Here is a 17,343-nt window from a genome sequence, read left to right as displayed (position 1 = left end):
AGTGGTATTTGACTACCAAACAAGAAATACTCAAAACGAGGGAAAACAACAAGAGGTAATCATTTCTGAAATGGAAAGCCAAACTCAAACACTATTTTGGCACTAAGAGCAAAAGTCCTATGATCGAATTGCACAATGGACTTTCCACTTTCGGCATGCTACTACCTCACACCTCAACCTCCCTTATTCTCTCCTAAAATCTCTCCCCAAAATCCTCATTGAATTTGGCTACACACTTCCCACTTCCCCCAACACTCTCAACCACCCTTGAGCTGTAACACCCCTATCTCGTAACAGTCACCGGAATAGGTAAGGGGCATCACTGGACAGACAGAACGTTACAGAACAAACGGAATCATAGATATCATTAATATAGAGGCATTCATCAACAATTCATTCATTAAGATGGTCTACGGTACCTAGAACATACATTTAAATAAGGTTAAAACTAAACTGAACACATTCAGAATTTTCAGAACTTACACGGGCATAAACCACGCCCATGTGATCCAACCGTTCCAAATAGAGGTCCTATACTGACTTTTTCACATGGCCAACAGACACAGCCATGTGCCATGACTGTGTGATATTTATCTAGGTACTGACTTATGCCCACGGCCATAAGGCACGCCCGTGTTCCCTAACCGTGCAAATTTTAAGAGGTTACTACCAAACTAACATGGCCACCAGGCACACCCATGGCCTCTGATCGTGTGGCAGAAAGCAGACTTTGTTTAAACCAATTTGCCACCCTTATATGGGTCCAATCCTACAATCAATAATATACAATATTTATACCAACATTTTCAGCCAATTCCATGCTTAAAGATGACCAAAACACATTAGAACATAGCATATTGCAAACATTCACCAAAACTATACTCAAACTTATCATTTGCTAGCCAATTAACATGGCATATCACATATATATAAATTAAAGCTTAAATACATATACATTCTAGCCTATACATGCCATACTTAAAAGTATGTGCACTTTCAATAGTACCAAAACGAGTTCGATAGTGTAGTGATGATCCTCGACTATCCCTGAGCCTTCAGTAGCTACGATAACTGTAAAACAAACAGAAATCACACGGAGTAAGCTACAAAGAGCTTAGTAAGTCAAATACAACTAGTCCATCTTTTAAAACATATAAGTAAGATCAATAGTAAGAATTCAGAGTTATTTCAGAGAGTAATTTATAATTTCGTACATACTTCTCATTCTTTATTTCACAGAATAGAGCTTTCATATTTAGAGACTTAGTACGATACATACCTACCTGTATAGATTATACATTTCATATGCTCATTAACATATTTTGTATGCTATCATCATGCAGTTCAGAAATGATACTGATGCTCATAAACAAGTACAATGCCGACATCCCGAACGTGGTCTTACATGTAATTCAATATCGATGCCTCTATCCTAGACAAGGTCTTATACGAAATCAAATATGATGCAGATGTCCTAGACATGGTCTTATACGTAATTCTCAATTGAGGCCTGTGTCCTAAACACGGTCTTACACGATATCTCAGATAGATGTCAATGTTGCTTTAGAAGTATACAGAGCTTTTCGGATACTAACATTTTATCAGAATTTAATCATCAGGCTCTCAAGGCCGTCCAATACAAATTACAGTTTATATGTGTAGAATTTATTCAATATAACAAGTAATTGTAATTTGACTTACCTCGTACGGGTTTCGGATGAAATAAGTCGACTATTCAACTATTTTGGACTTCCCTCGATCTAAGTCTAATTTTCTTTGTTCTTGATCTAATTCAGTACAAATTCAATCATTCAATCATTCATTTCATTCAATTTAATCCATATACACATATTTAGGGCACTTTACATTTTAGCCCATACATTTTCACACTTTGACAATTTAGTCCATTTTTCACAAAATCACAAATATGCAAAATTCACCAAGACTATAGCTTGGCCAAATATACATAGCTTCCATACAAGCCCAAATAACATCTTTAATTCACAATTTAGTCCTTCAAAACCTTAATTTCACAAATTAGCCCAAATAGCTCTATTTCATCAAAATTCAAAGACAAAGCTTATGAATCATCTACTAAACCTTCATAATTCATCCAATAACATTACAAAACTCATGATATCAACAATGGCATTTCATGAAATCTTTAACAGAAATAGAAATTCAGACATGTGCTTTGAAGAACACGAAGCAACGATCACAGAAACGTAGAAATTATCAAAAATCGAACAAAATGGACCAATCTATTCACCCATGCAATGGCCGAATACCTTAAAGCTTCAATGGCTTTCCCTTCCTCAACTTTCGGCTGAACATGCATGAAAAATGGCTTCATTTTCATGATTTCTTTTATTATAATTAACATATATTACCTAATTACCTAACCATCCTTTAAAAATTTATCTGTTTACTATATTGCCAAACCATGTCTCCCATTATCATATAATGGTCCTATTCACATTCAAGGGCTTTAACTTTAACAAACCCTAACACTTAGGTACTTTAGCAACTAATAGGCAACTTTTACAACTTACGCGATTTGGTCTTTTTTTGCAAATCAAGCACAGAAACAGACAAATTAAATTACAGAAATTTCACAGATATAAATTTACATATCATAGACATAGAAAATAATATTAAAAATATTTTTCAAACTCAGATTTGTGGTCCCGAAACCACCATTCCGACTAGGGTCAAAATTGGACTATTACATGAGCATTAGTATCCTACCATCATTCAATCTCTACACGGCACAACAGCAAAAAGAACACCCTTTGTGTGCCACAGGACTCAAACTCAGGTCTCCTAGCAGAAGTAACATGCCACTATCCCCTGAACCAGCAAGCTTTTTATGACACAACCTAACCATATTTATTTAAGAACCCTACTGTCAAGAGACACGTAAGTCAAAATCAAAATTTTGTCCAAGCCAAAGCTTGAACCCAAGACTTCTCCAACACTCCTCAAGACACTTAACCACTGAAATAAGCATGCATTTATGCATCACAACACACAAAATAAATATTTATATTTTTGGGACGTTACAACATAACCTTATTCCGACGTTGAATATGGGTGAGGGGTGTTACACTAGGCTAAAGGTAGGGATAAAGAGATGTCAATTTTTAGGTTCAATCATCTTAACCCTAACTTTGTGTTAGATCCTTTTGCATCATAACCTTCGTATAAATAGGTCTTTGGAACACCCCCAAACTTATTTCAAACTCATGCTCAACCTTTACCTTTCAGACTTTTGAGCAAACTTTTCTTTGCTCTTTATTCTTTTGAACAAACATACATTTGTTCTTTCATTTTTTTTTAATCAAACAAATGAAAAGCATGTACATCTTTTGTATTTTTTCTCAAACTTTGATAACCAAGACAAATTTAGTTAAGATAGGTGCAAAAAATAAGATAAAATTAAAAGGATTGTAATCTGGCTTATAATGTAGGTACTTTGTAATAAACAGGCCATTAAGCTCAAAAAATAAAGTTTCAAGGGTTAATTTAATAAGGTTGACTTGAAAGGCTCAAACGATCCAAAGAAAATGTGCGTATATCATGTTTAGATTCTTATACCTCCTATGATTTCACCTCAAGAAAGTTAATAAGTTAATTCTAAAGACTTAAACCTTCATACATGTCTATTTCTAAAGATTTCAAATTTTCATGGCAAATACTACATAAGACTAAAGAATATACAACATTCCATCACTCAAGATAACACAAGAATAACTTAGATAAAATAAAAAATCATGCTTGCACTTGAACAAACTTAAGAACAAAAATTCTCTCTGAACATTCATTCATTCCAACATACTTAGGTAAAAAGATTGAAACATCCTTGCAAAATTTAAAATTTCACGCTGCAAAATATTTGCCTTACCCCTTTAAAAGGAAATAATGTCTTCACTGCAAAAACAAAGTAATGAATGAAAACTGAACACTAGGTAGGGTTGTAAGAAAAGAGAGGTGAATCATAAAGACTGCTTAAGTACCATGTCTTTCTCAACAATCCAATCCTAGACATGTTCATGTGTATTACCACATCACTTTTCTTTTCCTAACGAAGAGGCATAGAGCTTATTTTGTTCAAGCTTGGAATTTATTATGTGAAAGAAAAATTCTAACTAGGAAATAGAAATAAACACCTAAAAAGAAATAACTACTAAAGATAAGAAATTCCCCATTTTATTTATTTGACTTATCCTCCTCGTCTTTCTTCTTTGATGCTTCATTCTCACTTTCATCCTCATCTTCCTTCAATGACTCGAAGATATAATCTAGAAGCTCAGGAACAAAACTATTTGAGATATTTTTGGAAGTATTTCTTACAGAATCATCTCTAATCTTCGCATATTTCCAATAAGCCTGTTGTTGGTTATGTAAAGTTTCATCATATCCATCATAATTGAAAATTCTAATTTCTTCATAATATTTGAAGAAGTGGGCATAGGAATGGCCAACTCAGGATCAACAATTGGTTCAACGGGCCCATCAGCATTCATCTCCTCTCTTGGTTCAAAAAATTTTGGTTCTTTTATCGATTATGGATTGTTCGGTTCTTCTTCAAATTTCGATTCTTCTGTTTCATCAACTAAGTTAACTTTTGATTTCAATTTGTTCGATGACTCATCAGTTTCTGGTTTTGTTGGTTCACTTGGTTCAGTTGGGTTCAACTCATGGACATTCTCCACTAACATTTCAAGATCATGGGCTGTGATGCAACCTTGAACATACAAGCCCTTTAGGTTTGCTTTTGTTTTAACTTGTGCCTTTAAGTAAAGAGAAGTTATCAATGATGGAAAGTAGGCACTTCTTGTCTTCTTTCTAGCACAATCGTTGTAACACCCCTTACCTTTGTCCAATACCAAGATAGGATACGAGGCGTTGCCAGACTTAAATATAAACCAACTCCAAAATGAGGCCATAAAATTTTCTTGAATACGTAAATGTTCATGCACATGCAAATTGTTCCATTACGGGCCTACAAAGCCCAAAACATACATGGGCGGTTAGGGACTAAATCAAAAACTTTAGGAAAACTTGGGAAATTTTCTTAAAACAGGGTCGTACGCTCGTGTGGACACAAGGACACCCCCATGTGCCCTAGACATGCTCGTGTCTCCAAGCCGTGTAACTCTCTGTTTATGACGTTAGCATCAATTAAAGATCACACGGCCAAGTTACATGCCCGTGCGCTAGGTCGTGTGGCGAATTTAATTTTTGCATTTAAGGTGCAAACTTCACACGGCTTGGGTACATGCCCTGGGTACACGCCCATGTCCTAAGGCCATGTCTTCCACACGGATGAGAGACACGACCATGTCTCTGCCCGTGTGTCTACTACCATGCATACTGACTTGTAAAACTAGGGTGCGAAGGACACACGGTCGGGCAACACGCCCAAAGGACTAACCGTGTGTCACACAGCCTAGAAGTGTCTACTCGTCTGGACAAATTTGAGGCTATTTTCCAAGCCATTTTTGTCACCCTCAATAATACATGCACACTTACATATTTCCATGATGATCATTATGACATAAATGGGTTATTCAGGCATCCATAGCTTTAACTCATGCATGATAATTACATGTTAAGTTCATGTAATTTGGGACTTCATGTCTTATTGAATTCATTCAATCTATTTCTTTACCCTATACTATGCCATAATCATACAAATTTACGTCATCCATTCATTATCAACTCAACATACACATCTAAAGAGAAATAGCACATTTCATGCATGCATTAATATTTAGGGTTACAACCCAATAATCAATATGAGCCATAACTCATGACCAAATACAAAATGAATTAATATACCTATATAAGCCATCATTTTTGGCCAACCAATATGACACATATTACAAAATACTAAGTCCCCTATACATGCCATACTTAAATGTGTTAAACTGATTATACCCCAATAGATTTGTTGATAGTGTGACTTGAGCTCTGACGTCTACGATCCCTGAGCGAGCTTGTCGATGCTGAAAGAAAAAGGAAAAGAGAGAGTAAGCATAAATCTTAGTAAGTTGTGTGTAAATAATAAGCAGCATTGTTCATGTAATTCATGAATTAAACATGCTATCAATTTCCACCACATTAGCATTTTACACATACTGAACATAGTGAGGATTGATAGTAAATGTCCTTTAACATCATACTTATCTTGCTCTTTCCTACTCATACTAAATTTCCCATCATGAATCGAGTTCAATACTCATGAGGATTACGTACCTACTTGTACCACACATATTTTACCCATATTACTCCACTTCTTAACCATAATCTTGAATGGCCCGTTGAACTACCCGGAATACTGAAAGACGTTCGAGATTATCATACACCAAATAGAGTGCTAAAGCCATGTCCCAGACATGGTCTTACATGGGACAACATATCGATACCATATCCCAGATATGGTCTTATAGGAAGTCTCATATCAATGCCGATGCCATGTCCCAGACATGGTCTTATACGAAACCTCACATTGATGCCAATGCCATATCCCAGATATGGTCTTACATGAGATCTCATACTAATGCTGATGCCATGTCCCAGACATGGTCTTATACGAAACCTCACATCTATGCCATGTCCCAAATATAGTCTTACACAAAATCACTTAACGATGCCGAAGTCATATCCCTAATATGGTCTTATACAGGAACACATATTGATGTTGATGCCATGTCCCAGGCATGGTCTTACACGGGATCTCATTAACCATGGTGTCTTGATATCCGAATCCTAAGCATTCCTCAGGGTCACCTAGGACTTTCGAGATAAAAGCTATCATCACATTTTCATTAAATCATCACAAGTCAATTCCATCAAGGCATATATACAGATCAGGATCTCATACTGATGTCGATGCCATGTCCCAGATATGGTCTTATACGGGATCTCTTATCAATGCCATGTCCGAGATATGGTCTTACACGAAATCACTTAACGATACCGAAGCCATATCCCTGACATGGTCTTATACGGGATCACATCTTGATGCTGATGCCAAGTCCCAAACATGGTCTTACACGGGATCTCATTAACCATGGTGTCATGATATCCGAATCCTACCTCAAGGTCACCCAGGACTTCCGAGATATAAAGCTATCATCACATTTTCATTGAATCATCACAAGTCAATTCCATCAAGGCATATATACACATTTCATATAATACAAAGTATTAAATACCTAATAATGAAATTGTTGAATTACTTACACACAAACTTACCTCGGTGCAGAATGTGACAATTTGCAATTTAATCCACAACCTTTCCTTTTCCTCGGTCAAGGTCTATTCCTCGTCCCTCTTGATCCATAATAACACATTTAGCTCATTTAATACACGCACTATTCAATTCAATCCAAAAATACACTATGGTAAAATTACAATTTTGCCCTTAATTTTTCACGTAATTACTAAATTGCCCCTAGGCTCGTAAAATGAAAAGTACCCTATTTTTCTCATTATGTAATCCTAGCTGAATCATTTTCTCTCTTATACCAATCCACATTTTTCATTTATTCATACACTTATACATAGTTTTTTTTACTACTTTTACAATTAGGTCCTTTTTACCAATTTCACCAAAAACCCCCTAGTAAAAGTTGTTTATCGCACATTAAACTTTCATATTCTTCCATTATACATCAAAGCACAAGCATGTCATTCATGGGTATATTTTTGGACATGAACCCTAGCTCAAATTAAGGGTAGAAATAGCTAAATCGAGCTACGAGGATTTCAAAAATATAAAAAATATTAAAAACAGGGCTAGGATGCACTTACTTTTGAGCTTGAAAGATGAAAGAAACCCTAGCTATGGCTTCTTGAAAATTTCGGCCAAGGACGATGGAGATGAACACAATTTTTGACTATTTTTCCCTTTTAATCCTTTTAATAACCAATGGAGCAAAAGGCCCTTCCATTAAAACTTTGATATTTTATACCTCTTATGTCTATTTTTGTCTATAATGACATATAATGGTCTAATTACTAAATAAGGACTTCGAATTTCAAATCTTATCACATTTAAGCCCTTTAATTAACTAGAATACATGTTTTTCACTTATTGCAATTTAGTCCTAGTAACTCAATAGGACACCTTATCGATAAAATTTCTCATCGATATTCTCCCACAATTATTTAATGCACAGTAGACCTTAAAACTTTATCGATATGAATATCTCTCCCTCGAATTTATGGTTTCAAAACCATGGTTCTGGTTAGGCCCTAATTTGGGATGTTACAATCATGGATCTCTTTAAGAATAATCTTTCCAACATTGATCGACCTTTCTGTCATAATTACATACAACAAAAGTATTCGTTCCATTAAGATGGTGGAACTGTATGAGATAGGTATGAAATTATATCGAACAAAGTAGAAACATACCTTAGCCACTAGTTTTAGATATTCCCTTCAGCAAGAATGACTATCATACTTTCTTATAATCCATTGGGATCTAAGGTTTGTCACAACATTAAGCACTTATTGAAGAAAATCCCAATTTATATTTTTCGTCTTAACAAAATACTCATCTTCTTCAACATCAGGTAGGTTAAACAAATCATTAATGAACTTAGAAGTTACAGGTACCTTCTTCTTGCGAACAATAACTTCAGTAGCATATCGCATAGTTAGGTTGGCATAAAACTTTTGAACTAACTCCTCTTCAAGCTTTTAAATTCTTCAAAAGCTTCTAAACATGCTTTGCTAAAATAAAAAACAATATCTTTTTCTAAAAGCATATACAGTGGTTAAGAAAATTTCAAAAAATATTTGACAAACCTACGATAAAAACCAGCATGGCCTAAGAAACTTCTAACTCCTTTCACACTAACTGGAGGTGGTAATCTTTCAATTACATCCACCATTGCTTTATCCACTTCAATTTCATTTTTGGAAATTTTATGTCATAAGACAATTCCCTCCTTAACCATAAAATGACATTTCTCCCAATTAAGGACAAGATTCTTCTCTTCATATCCTTTTAGTACCTTAGCCAAATTACTCAAACAAACATCATAAGTGTTATAAAAAATAAAAAAATCATCCATGAAAATCTCAACAAAATTTTCAACCATATCAATGAAAATTGCCATCATATATTGTTGAAATGTGGCAGGTGCATTACATAAGTTGAAAGGCATTTGCCTAAAAGCAAATGTACTATATGGTCAAGTAAAAGTAGTTTTATGTTGGTCTTCTGGGGCTACAACTATTTGGTTGTATCCCAAATACCCATTTAAAAAGCAATAAAATTCATTACCTTCCAGTTGGTCTAACATCTGATCCATGAAAGGTAACAAAAAATGGTCCTTACGAGTGGCTTTGTTCAACTTTCTATAGTCAATACAAATTCTCCAACCCGTGATAGTTCTCGTCGGGATTAACTCGCTACATTTATTCTCGACAATCATGATTTCACTTTTTTTTAGTATATATTGTATCGGACTTGCCTAAGAACTATATGAGATGGGGTAGATAAATCTCGCATCTAACCATTTGATCACTTCCTTCTGTACTACCTCTTTCATGATAGGGTTAAGTCTCTTTTGCCTATTGATTCTACCTTGCTCACCTTCCTCTAAAATAATCTTATGCATACAGAAGGAAGGGCTTATACCTCGTATGCCAGCTATGGTCCAACTAATTACCTTTTTAAATTTATTTAATACAATAATTAGTTGCTCCTATTGATGTTTTGTCAGATCTACTAAAACAATCACAGGAAAAGTATAATTTTTACATAAATAAACATATTTTAAATGGGATGGAAGTACCTTTAGTTCAAGATTAGGCAGTTCATCGATTCACAACTTGGGTTGTGTAAATTCCCAAACTTCCAACTCTAGCAGTTCAAATCATAGTGGTTGAGCATAACTCCTAGGATTGGCTTCCATCAAAGCCATGTTTTCATTACATTTTTCATCTTTCAAAGGTTCAAAGCCTAAAGTGTTCTCCAACAGGTCTTCTTTAGGATTAGGAAATTTCATGGCCTTCAGAACATTAAATGTTACCTGGTAGTCTTAAACTCTCATTGTGAGTTCTCATTTTTGCACATCTCTCAATGTTCTTCCTATGGATAGGAAAAGTCTTTCTAAGATGATTAGAACTTCCTTGTATGCTTCAAAGTCTAAAATAATAATGTCAATAGGAAAAATAAACTTATCAACTCTTACAAAAACATCTTCAATCTTTCCCTCGAGATATGCTAATGAACAATTCGCTAGTTGAAGTCTCATAGTAGTGGGACTTACTTCACCCATTCCCAATAGTTTGAAAATAGATTTGGGCATCAAGTTGATACTTGCTCCAAGGTCGCACAAAGCTTTACTGTAGTAAGATTCTCTGATGTTATAGGGTATCATAAAGCTTCTAGGGTCTTTCAATGTTAGAGGTAGCTTGTTCCATAAGAACACACTGCACTCATTTTTCAAAGCAACAGTCTCATAATTACTAAGCCTTTTCTTCTAAGACAGAATATCCTTCATAAACTTCACATAATTAGGCATTTGCTCTACAGCCTCCACCAACGGGATGTTGATGTGAAGTTGCTTTAGAACATCCAAGAACTTCTTGAATTGCAACTCTTATTTCTACTTATGCTTATGGAATATTTGAGGATATGGAACTTTAGGTTGAAATGGACAAATTTTCTGAGGTAAATCTACAAAAAAGGTGTTAGCTTTTCAAAATTCACTAGTTTAGGGTTTACCTCATCAGATTTTTCAACATTTGATTTTTTTGGTGTAGGAACTTCAACTGATGGTTGACTGATAACTCTTGAAAATAGTTATATTTTAAACCTCTAAACTTGATTAAATTCCTATAATTAAGTAGATATATTTTCATTTTTAGGTTATTTATAGATAATTGCATAATAACGCTTAGATTGTGCTTTGAATGTCATTTTATGTTACTGTTCCTATTGGTTAAAAAAGAATTGGTTGTTGTATACAACAGGTGTAGAAAAGATGAAGAAAAAGAGGAAAAGGAGGAACAGAATAAAGGAAGTGAAATATTGCCATGGCAAAAGGTTGGATGGATTGCCAACATAAATGTCATGGTAATTCCAGGATAATACTAACGTATCACTCAGTCCTTGCCACTCTCAGCCAACTATCTATATATCAGATAAATCCACCTAAAAAAGTGGGAGAAAAGTGTGTGTTGAGAGAGGGGGGCCTATCTTATAAAAGAGGAAAGAGAAAAGAAATGAGATGAGGATTTTTTCAGAGAGGAATTAGATACGATTTAAGGATTATTTTTCTCTTTAGAAAAATCTGGTGGAGAATTCTAGAGAAAGAAAGGGTAGCTGCTTAAGAGAGCAGAATACAGATGTGAAGAAGAATGAGAGACAACTATCCTGATTGACGTACAATTTGATGATAAAAGAGAAGCTAGATTGTGGCGAGAATTCCTACATATCTATCTTTATTTTCTTGATTTATGTGATCAGAATTATTTTAGAAATGTTGATGAATGATTCTATGTTGATGTCTACTTTTCCACCCATAAACTAATTTTTTTCTGGGTTGGAATTGTTTGGGTGACTGCTTTATCATCTTTAATGCTGAATATTTGAGATTGTATATATCACTATTTTATTCAATTTATGCTTATATTAAATACGTGCATGCAAGCTCTAGACATAATTGAATGTATACTATGTTCTTTAGTGTATTTAATTCTGAAAAGGTTAAGAATATTGGATCTTGAATAGTTTGATGCAAGAGAATACTCGACAGAATATTCGTAGCACTCTAGGCATAGATGTTACTAGTTGTACAAAGAGGAACATCATTGCAGTTATCAATCCCAAGTTCTGTAGACGTACATGAACTTAGATTTTTAGCTTAAGATCTAGCTACTAAAAGAGGCAGGTCACAGTAGCAAATTCTCGGTAGTAGATTAGATAATATTTTGCCATGGCATTATTTTGATATGAACATTTCACCTGAATAATTCCAACTTTATTCATTCAACAACAGAAATACTCTTGATATTCTCTGTGAATTTCCACATCATTTTATTTTCAAAATCAATTCTTTTTTCTTTATCATTTAATTTTAGTGATTCATTATTCAAGTTTCTTATACACTCTGAGATTATTTTCTGATATTTTGGTATAATTACAGGATTATAATAACATACTCTATTTCTTACCAATTTTCAATCCCTGTGGAGATGATACTTACTTATTACTTCATTACTTGAATGATGTGTATACTTACACAATTGCACTAGTTATTTTATAATCAACATTGAATTTCCTCGTTTCCAATAGGTTCATCTTCAACTATAACCTCCTTGGGTTCCAACATCTTATCACTTCATAATGCAACTACCTTGCAGTGTTCCTCACCCAAACTCTTTGAATTTTCTGTATCACTCAGCAACGCTTCTTATGGTCTACTACAAAGCTCAATAGCTAACCAACGCCTTCAACAAGCCCTCCAAACTATTTGATGACTCAGGAGGTGGTTTTGGAGCTTGTTGACTAAACCCTTGAAATTGATTGGGTCTATGTTACATATGATTGTTCGGTCAATTTCCTTGGTTACTCAAGAAAGGTTCGTATGATTCTTCCATGATGGACTATAGAAGTTGGACTATGGTCCTTGTCCACTTCTAATTTGATATTGATTCCTTACATAATAAACAAACTCGAGGTTTGAAGGGAAATTATTGACAGAATGACTATCCCCATAATACACACAATAAACAACATCATACTGACTTGGTGATTGAGTTGCAAAATTATTCAAACCATTAGTGGTAAACTATTTTAACATTGAGGAAGTAGAATATGCCTGAGCAGAGAGTAAATTCAGTGCATCCACTTTGTACCGCCCCAAAAATTTAGAGTTTTAATTTTGTAATGTTTTGACACAAATGACATGTTTGCTTTGCTGGCTTGGTGATTTGAGTGGGTTTGGAAGTGTTTGAGAAGCTTGGGTTCAATTCTTGCCTTTTACAAAATTTTTAGTATTGCTCTTAAATGAATCTAGACACTGTCATATAGGCCTTATTAATAATAGCGCTTGTTTTATGACACAAAGAGTGTGTGTGGTCTAGTGGCAAGTTGGCGTGTTGCTTCTACTGGGAGAGTTGAGTTCGATTCCTGGGTTCCGCAATGGAGTAATTATTTTGCTATTGAGCTGGGTAGGTAGTGGAGTTGGACTGAGACTCTGTGATTGAATTGGTCATGAGAGTTTGAATAGAGTTTGAATAGGTATTTGGAGGATTTGGAGAGAGATAAGGGGAGAGATTTTAGGAGAGTTAAGGGGTGAGGTAGTTGTCTGCCAAAAGTGGAATTCTCTAGTGCCAAAATCGGTCATAGGCTAGTAAGTGTTGAATTTGTTTGGGTTTGCTATTCTGTTTCGTTTGCCAAAGAGTTCTTTTTTGTTTCTTTGCACTTTCTGGTAGAGGCCGAATAATGTATGTCTTCTAGGTAACTTAGTTTTGTTTTTTGATTGTTGGTGCCCCTTTTGGATCATTTGGTTCTTTTTGAAACTGACTATTTTCCTTCCTTGTGAATCTTCCTTCTTGATCGATTTCTCCTAACATTACTTTCTCCCTCAACCTTTGTTCTTCTTTGGCCAAACATCTTGTCTCTTCTCCCCCTCTATTTCTTTCCTCTCTTCACCATTCTAGCACGTGGGTACATTGGCCGAATAGTGCCTGGTAAGTTTCTGTATGTTTTTCATTATCAACTTTTCTCTTGGTGCCTCACTCATAGTGCCCTTGTGTTTTAGAACTACTTGTGGAGTGAAAGGGGTTCTCAAGGGATTGTTGTAATATTCTAAACCTTCTACTTTTCACTCAACTAAGTGTAACTTAGCCCTTGCATATCTTGTGGTGTGGAGTAAGATTGGGGTAAGGAAGTGTTGGCCGAATGTTCTATTTCCTATATTTGATCTAGTATTGTCCATAAGACTATTTTGATTCAAGTCGTGTGTGTATAGGAAAACATCATTAATAGGTTGCTTTGGTAGTGCAGATCCTTGGCAAAAAGTAGTTGATCACTAGCCTAAGGAAGGAGTGAACCCTGCTTGCTTAATCAAGGTAAGTGAATGGTATGATTGGAGTTTTAAGTGTTGATAAGAGGGTGTGAACCCTAGCGATTTAAGGACTAACGATAGATCTTACTAGGATCTAGGTTGGGGGTACGTGGATATTGGCGTTCTTCTCTCAAAAAGGTGTGTAATCACACCCCCTTTTAACTATAAAAGGGTAAAAGCCGAAAAGCTGAAAAGCCAAAAAGCCGAACACTGTAGAGGCCAAAAAGCCAAATGTGTGATAGCTCGTGTGGTAAACCAAGCCCATGAATCATGGGCGTAAGACTGTAGAGGGCACCATGGGCGTCTTCATGGGCTAAGGCTGTTTTGGGCCATGTTGGGCCAAAATAGGACGTGTGGGCCAATGGGCTCATGGGTACTACACGAATAAAAATCACGATATGTGGTAGTTACTGGACTGGGTTGTGTAGTTCAAATGGCTGTGGTAATTTTTGGGTTTGATGGGCTGCACGGGTGTTTGGGCCTACTTGGGCCGCATAATAGGCCTTGGCCCCATTTACACTATTGGGACCATTAGGGTTACACGAGTCGCTCAAGGTGACTATAGACCTTCTAATAGATCGAGAAGAGTACCTAGACCCCAAGATAGGTAAAATGACCAAAATACCCCTATAGGGGAAAATGACTATTTTACCTCTCGAGGGTAAATGACTGATTTGTGCTATGATATAACTGTTCATTCTGAGCATGACATTCTACATTCATGTTTGATTTATACATGACATTCTGCATGGGGTTGGGATTCTATTAAGGAGGAAGTGTACTGTTACTAATGGCTCTACCACATATACTAATACTGGCAGCTTTGCTGTGATAATATTACTGGCAGCTTTGCTACGTTATTGGTGTGTTGGTTGGGTGGGTCACTTTGTCCTCACATGGTGTGTTGGTGGTACGGAGTGGTGTGTTGGCTAGATTGGGATGGGCTGCATTACTGTGTTGTTTTGTTACTGTATTGGGCTACGACCCACTCTGTACTATCTCTAAATAGGGCTTAGGCCTAGACTGTTACCATATGTTGTATATTGAATAACTAATAGAGGATTGCACACTGAGATTTCGTAAACTCACTCTTTCTCTTCGACTGTGTAGGTAATACCCAGCTTTAGGCGATTTGGTGCTGCGAGGGACTTAGAGGTGGCCACACGATTGCAATTAATTTATATTTGGTTTTATTTATGCTTAAGGTTTTGTTTTGGGTTTTTTTATTGTAATAAGGCCATTTATGGGTTATAATTTTTAATTGGGATTTTATATATTCATTTAAAAACTGCTAGTTTAAAGAAGACGTGTTTTCAAAATAATAGCTATTTTTCAAAAACACGTGTTTCAACTCCAAGTTTTTAAAAGCTTCCGCAAGTCTTAAAAATTTTTGCATATCAACGGTAATAAAACTGGTAAAACATTTTGACAAGACGATTTGGTAACTGCAAAGAACCTCACTCTCTAAAGTTTCCATAATGGCACTTCGATGTGACATGCCGGATTCGGCCATAACGTTTGGGCTAGGTTCAGGGTGTTACATTTAGTGGTATCAGAGTCAAGTTGCAAAGCTCGGCTGTGGAATGGGTTTTGAAATTGTTTGAAATTTTTAGAAAACTGTTCTTGAAATATTTTGGAGGATTCACAGGTGTGGCATACAGAGTTTCCGGTGCCAAATCCGTAAGTTTCTTGACAACTGATGGTTGATCAGACTAAAATACAATACTGAGATTACTCTAGATATGAGACAATATTGTGATACTTTAGTTGGAGTAAACTGAGACTATAGGAAACTGAAAACTGTAGTGAGACCTCGATTTGCGAAAACCAACTCTGAATACTGTTTTTCATAAGACAACTGTTAATAATTACTAGAATTACTAACTGATTCATAAAACTTCTAAACCAGATAATACGCGTATCAATATGAGCACAAGGGGTACTCGTGGAAGAGGTACAAGAGGCTATTGTAGGGGTCGTAGAAGTGTTAGGGCTGGGTCTTCGACATCGGGCCACATGCCTAATGTTGAGGCTAGGGAGGCACCAGCTTTACTAGTAATTGAAATGGGATCATACGATCGAGTAGCTGGGAATGATGCACTATCTTAGGCTATGCTCCAAATTTTGGAGGGAGTTGTTGGAACCAATACGGGTGCTATAGGCCGTGGGTTAGTTTTGAAATGACTCCAGTCAAATAGAGAGGAAATTTTTAGGAGTATTTCTGAAGTAGCTGGCTGAATACAGCTACAGAGAGAATAATGGAAGATCTCAACTGTACTTCTGAGCAAAAATTAAAAGGTGTAGTATCTTTACTGCGAGACGAGGCTTATCAGTTGTGGCTTACCGTGAGAGAGGGTACTCAGGCCAACCAGTTAACATGGGATTTCTTTAAGGCAGCATTCCAAGGGAAATATGTGGGCGCAAGTTATGTGGACGCTCGAAGGGAATTTTTGAGCTTGATCCAGGGGAATAGATCTATGGCAGAATATGAAGTAGAGTTCTTACGACTTAGCCACCATGCCCGTGGGATAGTGGCTATTGAATATGAACAATGTGTGCGTTTTGAGGATGGCCTACGAGATGAGTTACGAGTCCTGATAAGCTCCGCATAGGGAGTGAGATTCTGCTGCCCTTGTAGAAAAGGTGAAGATCGCCGAAGATGAGAAGCACTCTGAGTGCGAGAATCGAGAAAATGATAGGGGCAGAAATAAGAGGGATTCAGGGTCTTCAGGTTCATTTGGTGGGTCTAAAAAGAAGCTCAAGTTTGATGGGCCAGTTCAAGTTGGAGTTCCTGTTTTGAGATCGCAGCTTTGTGCAGATTGTGGGAGACATCACTTAGGTGAGTGTTGGAAGAAGATTGGGGCGTGTTTCAGATGTGGGTCTTTGCAGCATCAAGTTAGGAATTGTCCTTAGGGACCTGTTCAAGCCAGCGAGAGGTGTTTAGCATCCACCGAGAGGTCGTGGTCAAGCCAGAGGTGGAAATGGTATAGGGCGAGGTAATAGAGCACCTAGTAGAGGTGCTGGTAATACTGAGGTGAGGCAGCCAACTACACTGCACGTCGCTGAGAGGACGGAGACACCCCAGATGTTATAACTGGTACATTCCTAATCCATAATGTACCTTATACTACTTTAATCGATATTGGGTCTATGCATTCGTACATTGCATGCATTGTGTTTGGAACCTTGGGTATTTTGTGTAAGAGTACTGTTAGTGAAATGATAGTGATAAGTCCACTGG

This window comes from Gossypium arboreum, chromosome 2 (assembly GCF_025698485.1).
Source record: "Gossypium arboreum isolate Shixiya-1 chromosome 2, ASM2569848v2, whole genome shotgun sequence".
NCBI lineage: Eukaryota > Viridiplantae > Streptophyta > Magnoliopsida > Malvales > Malvaceae > Gossypium > Gossypium arboreum.
Note: the sequence above shows the minus strand (reverse complement) of the source record.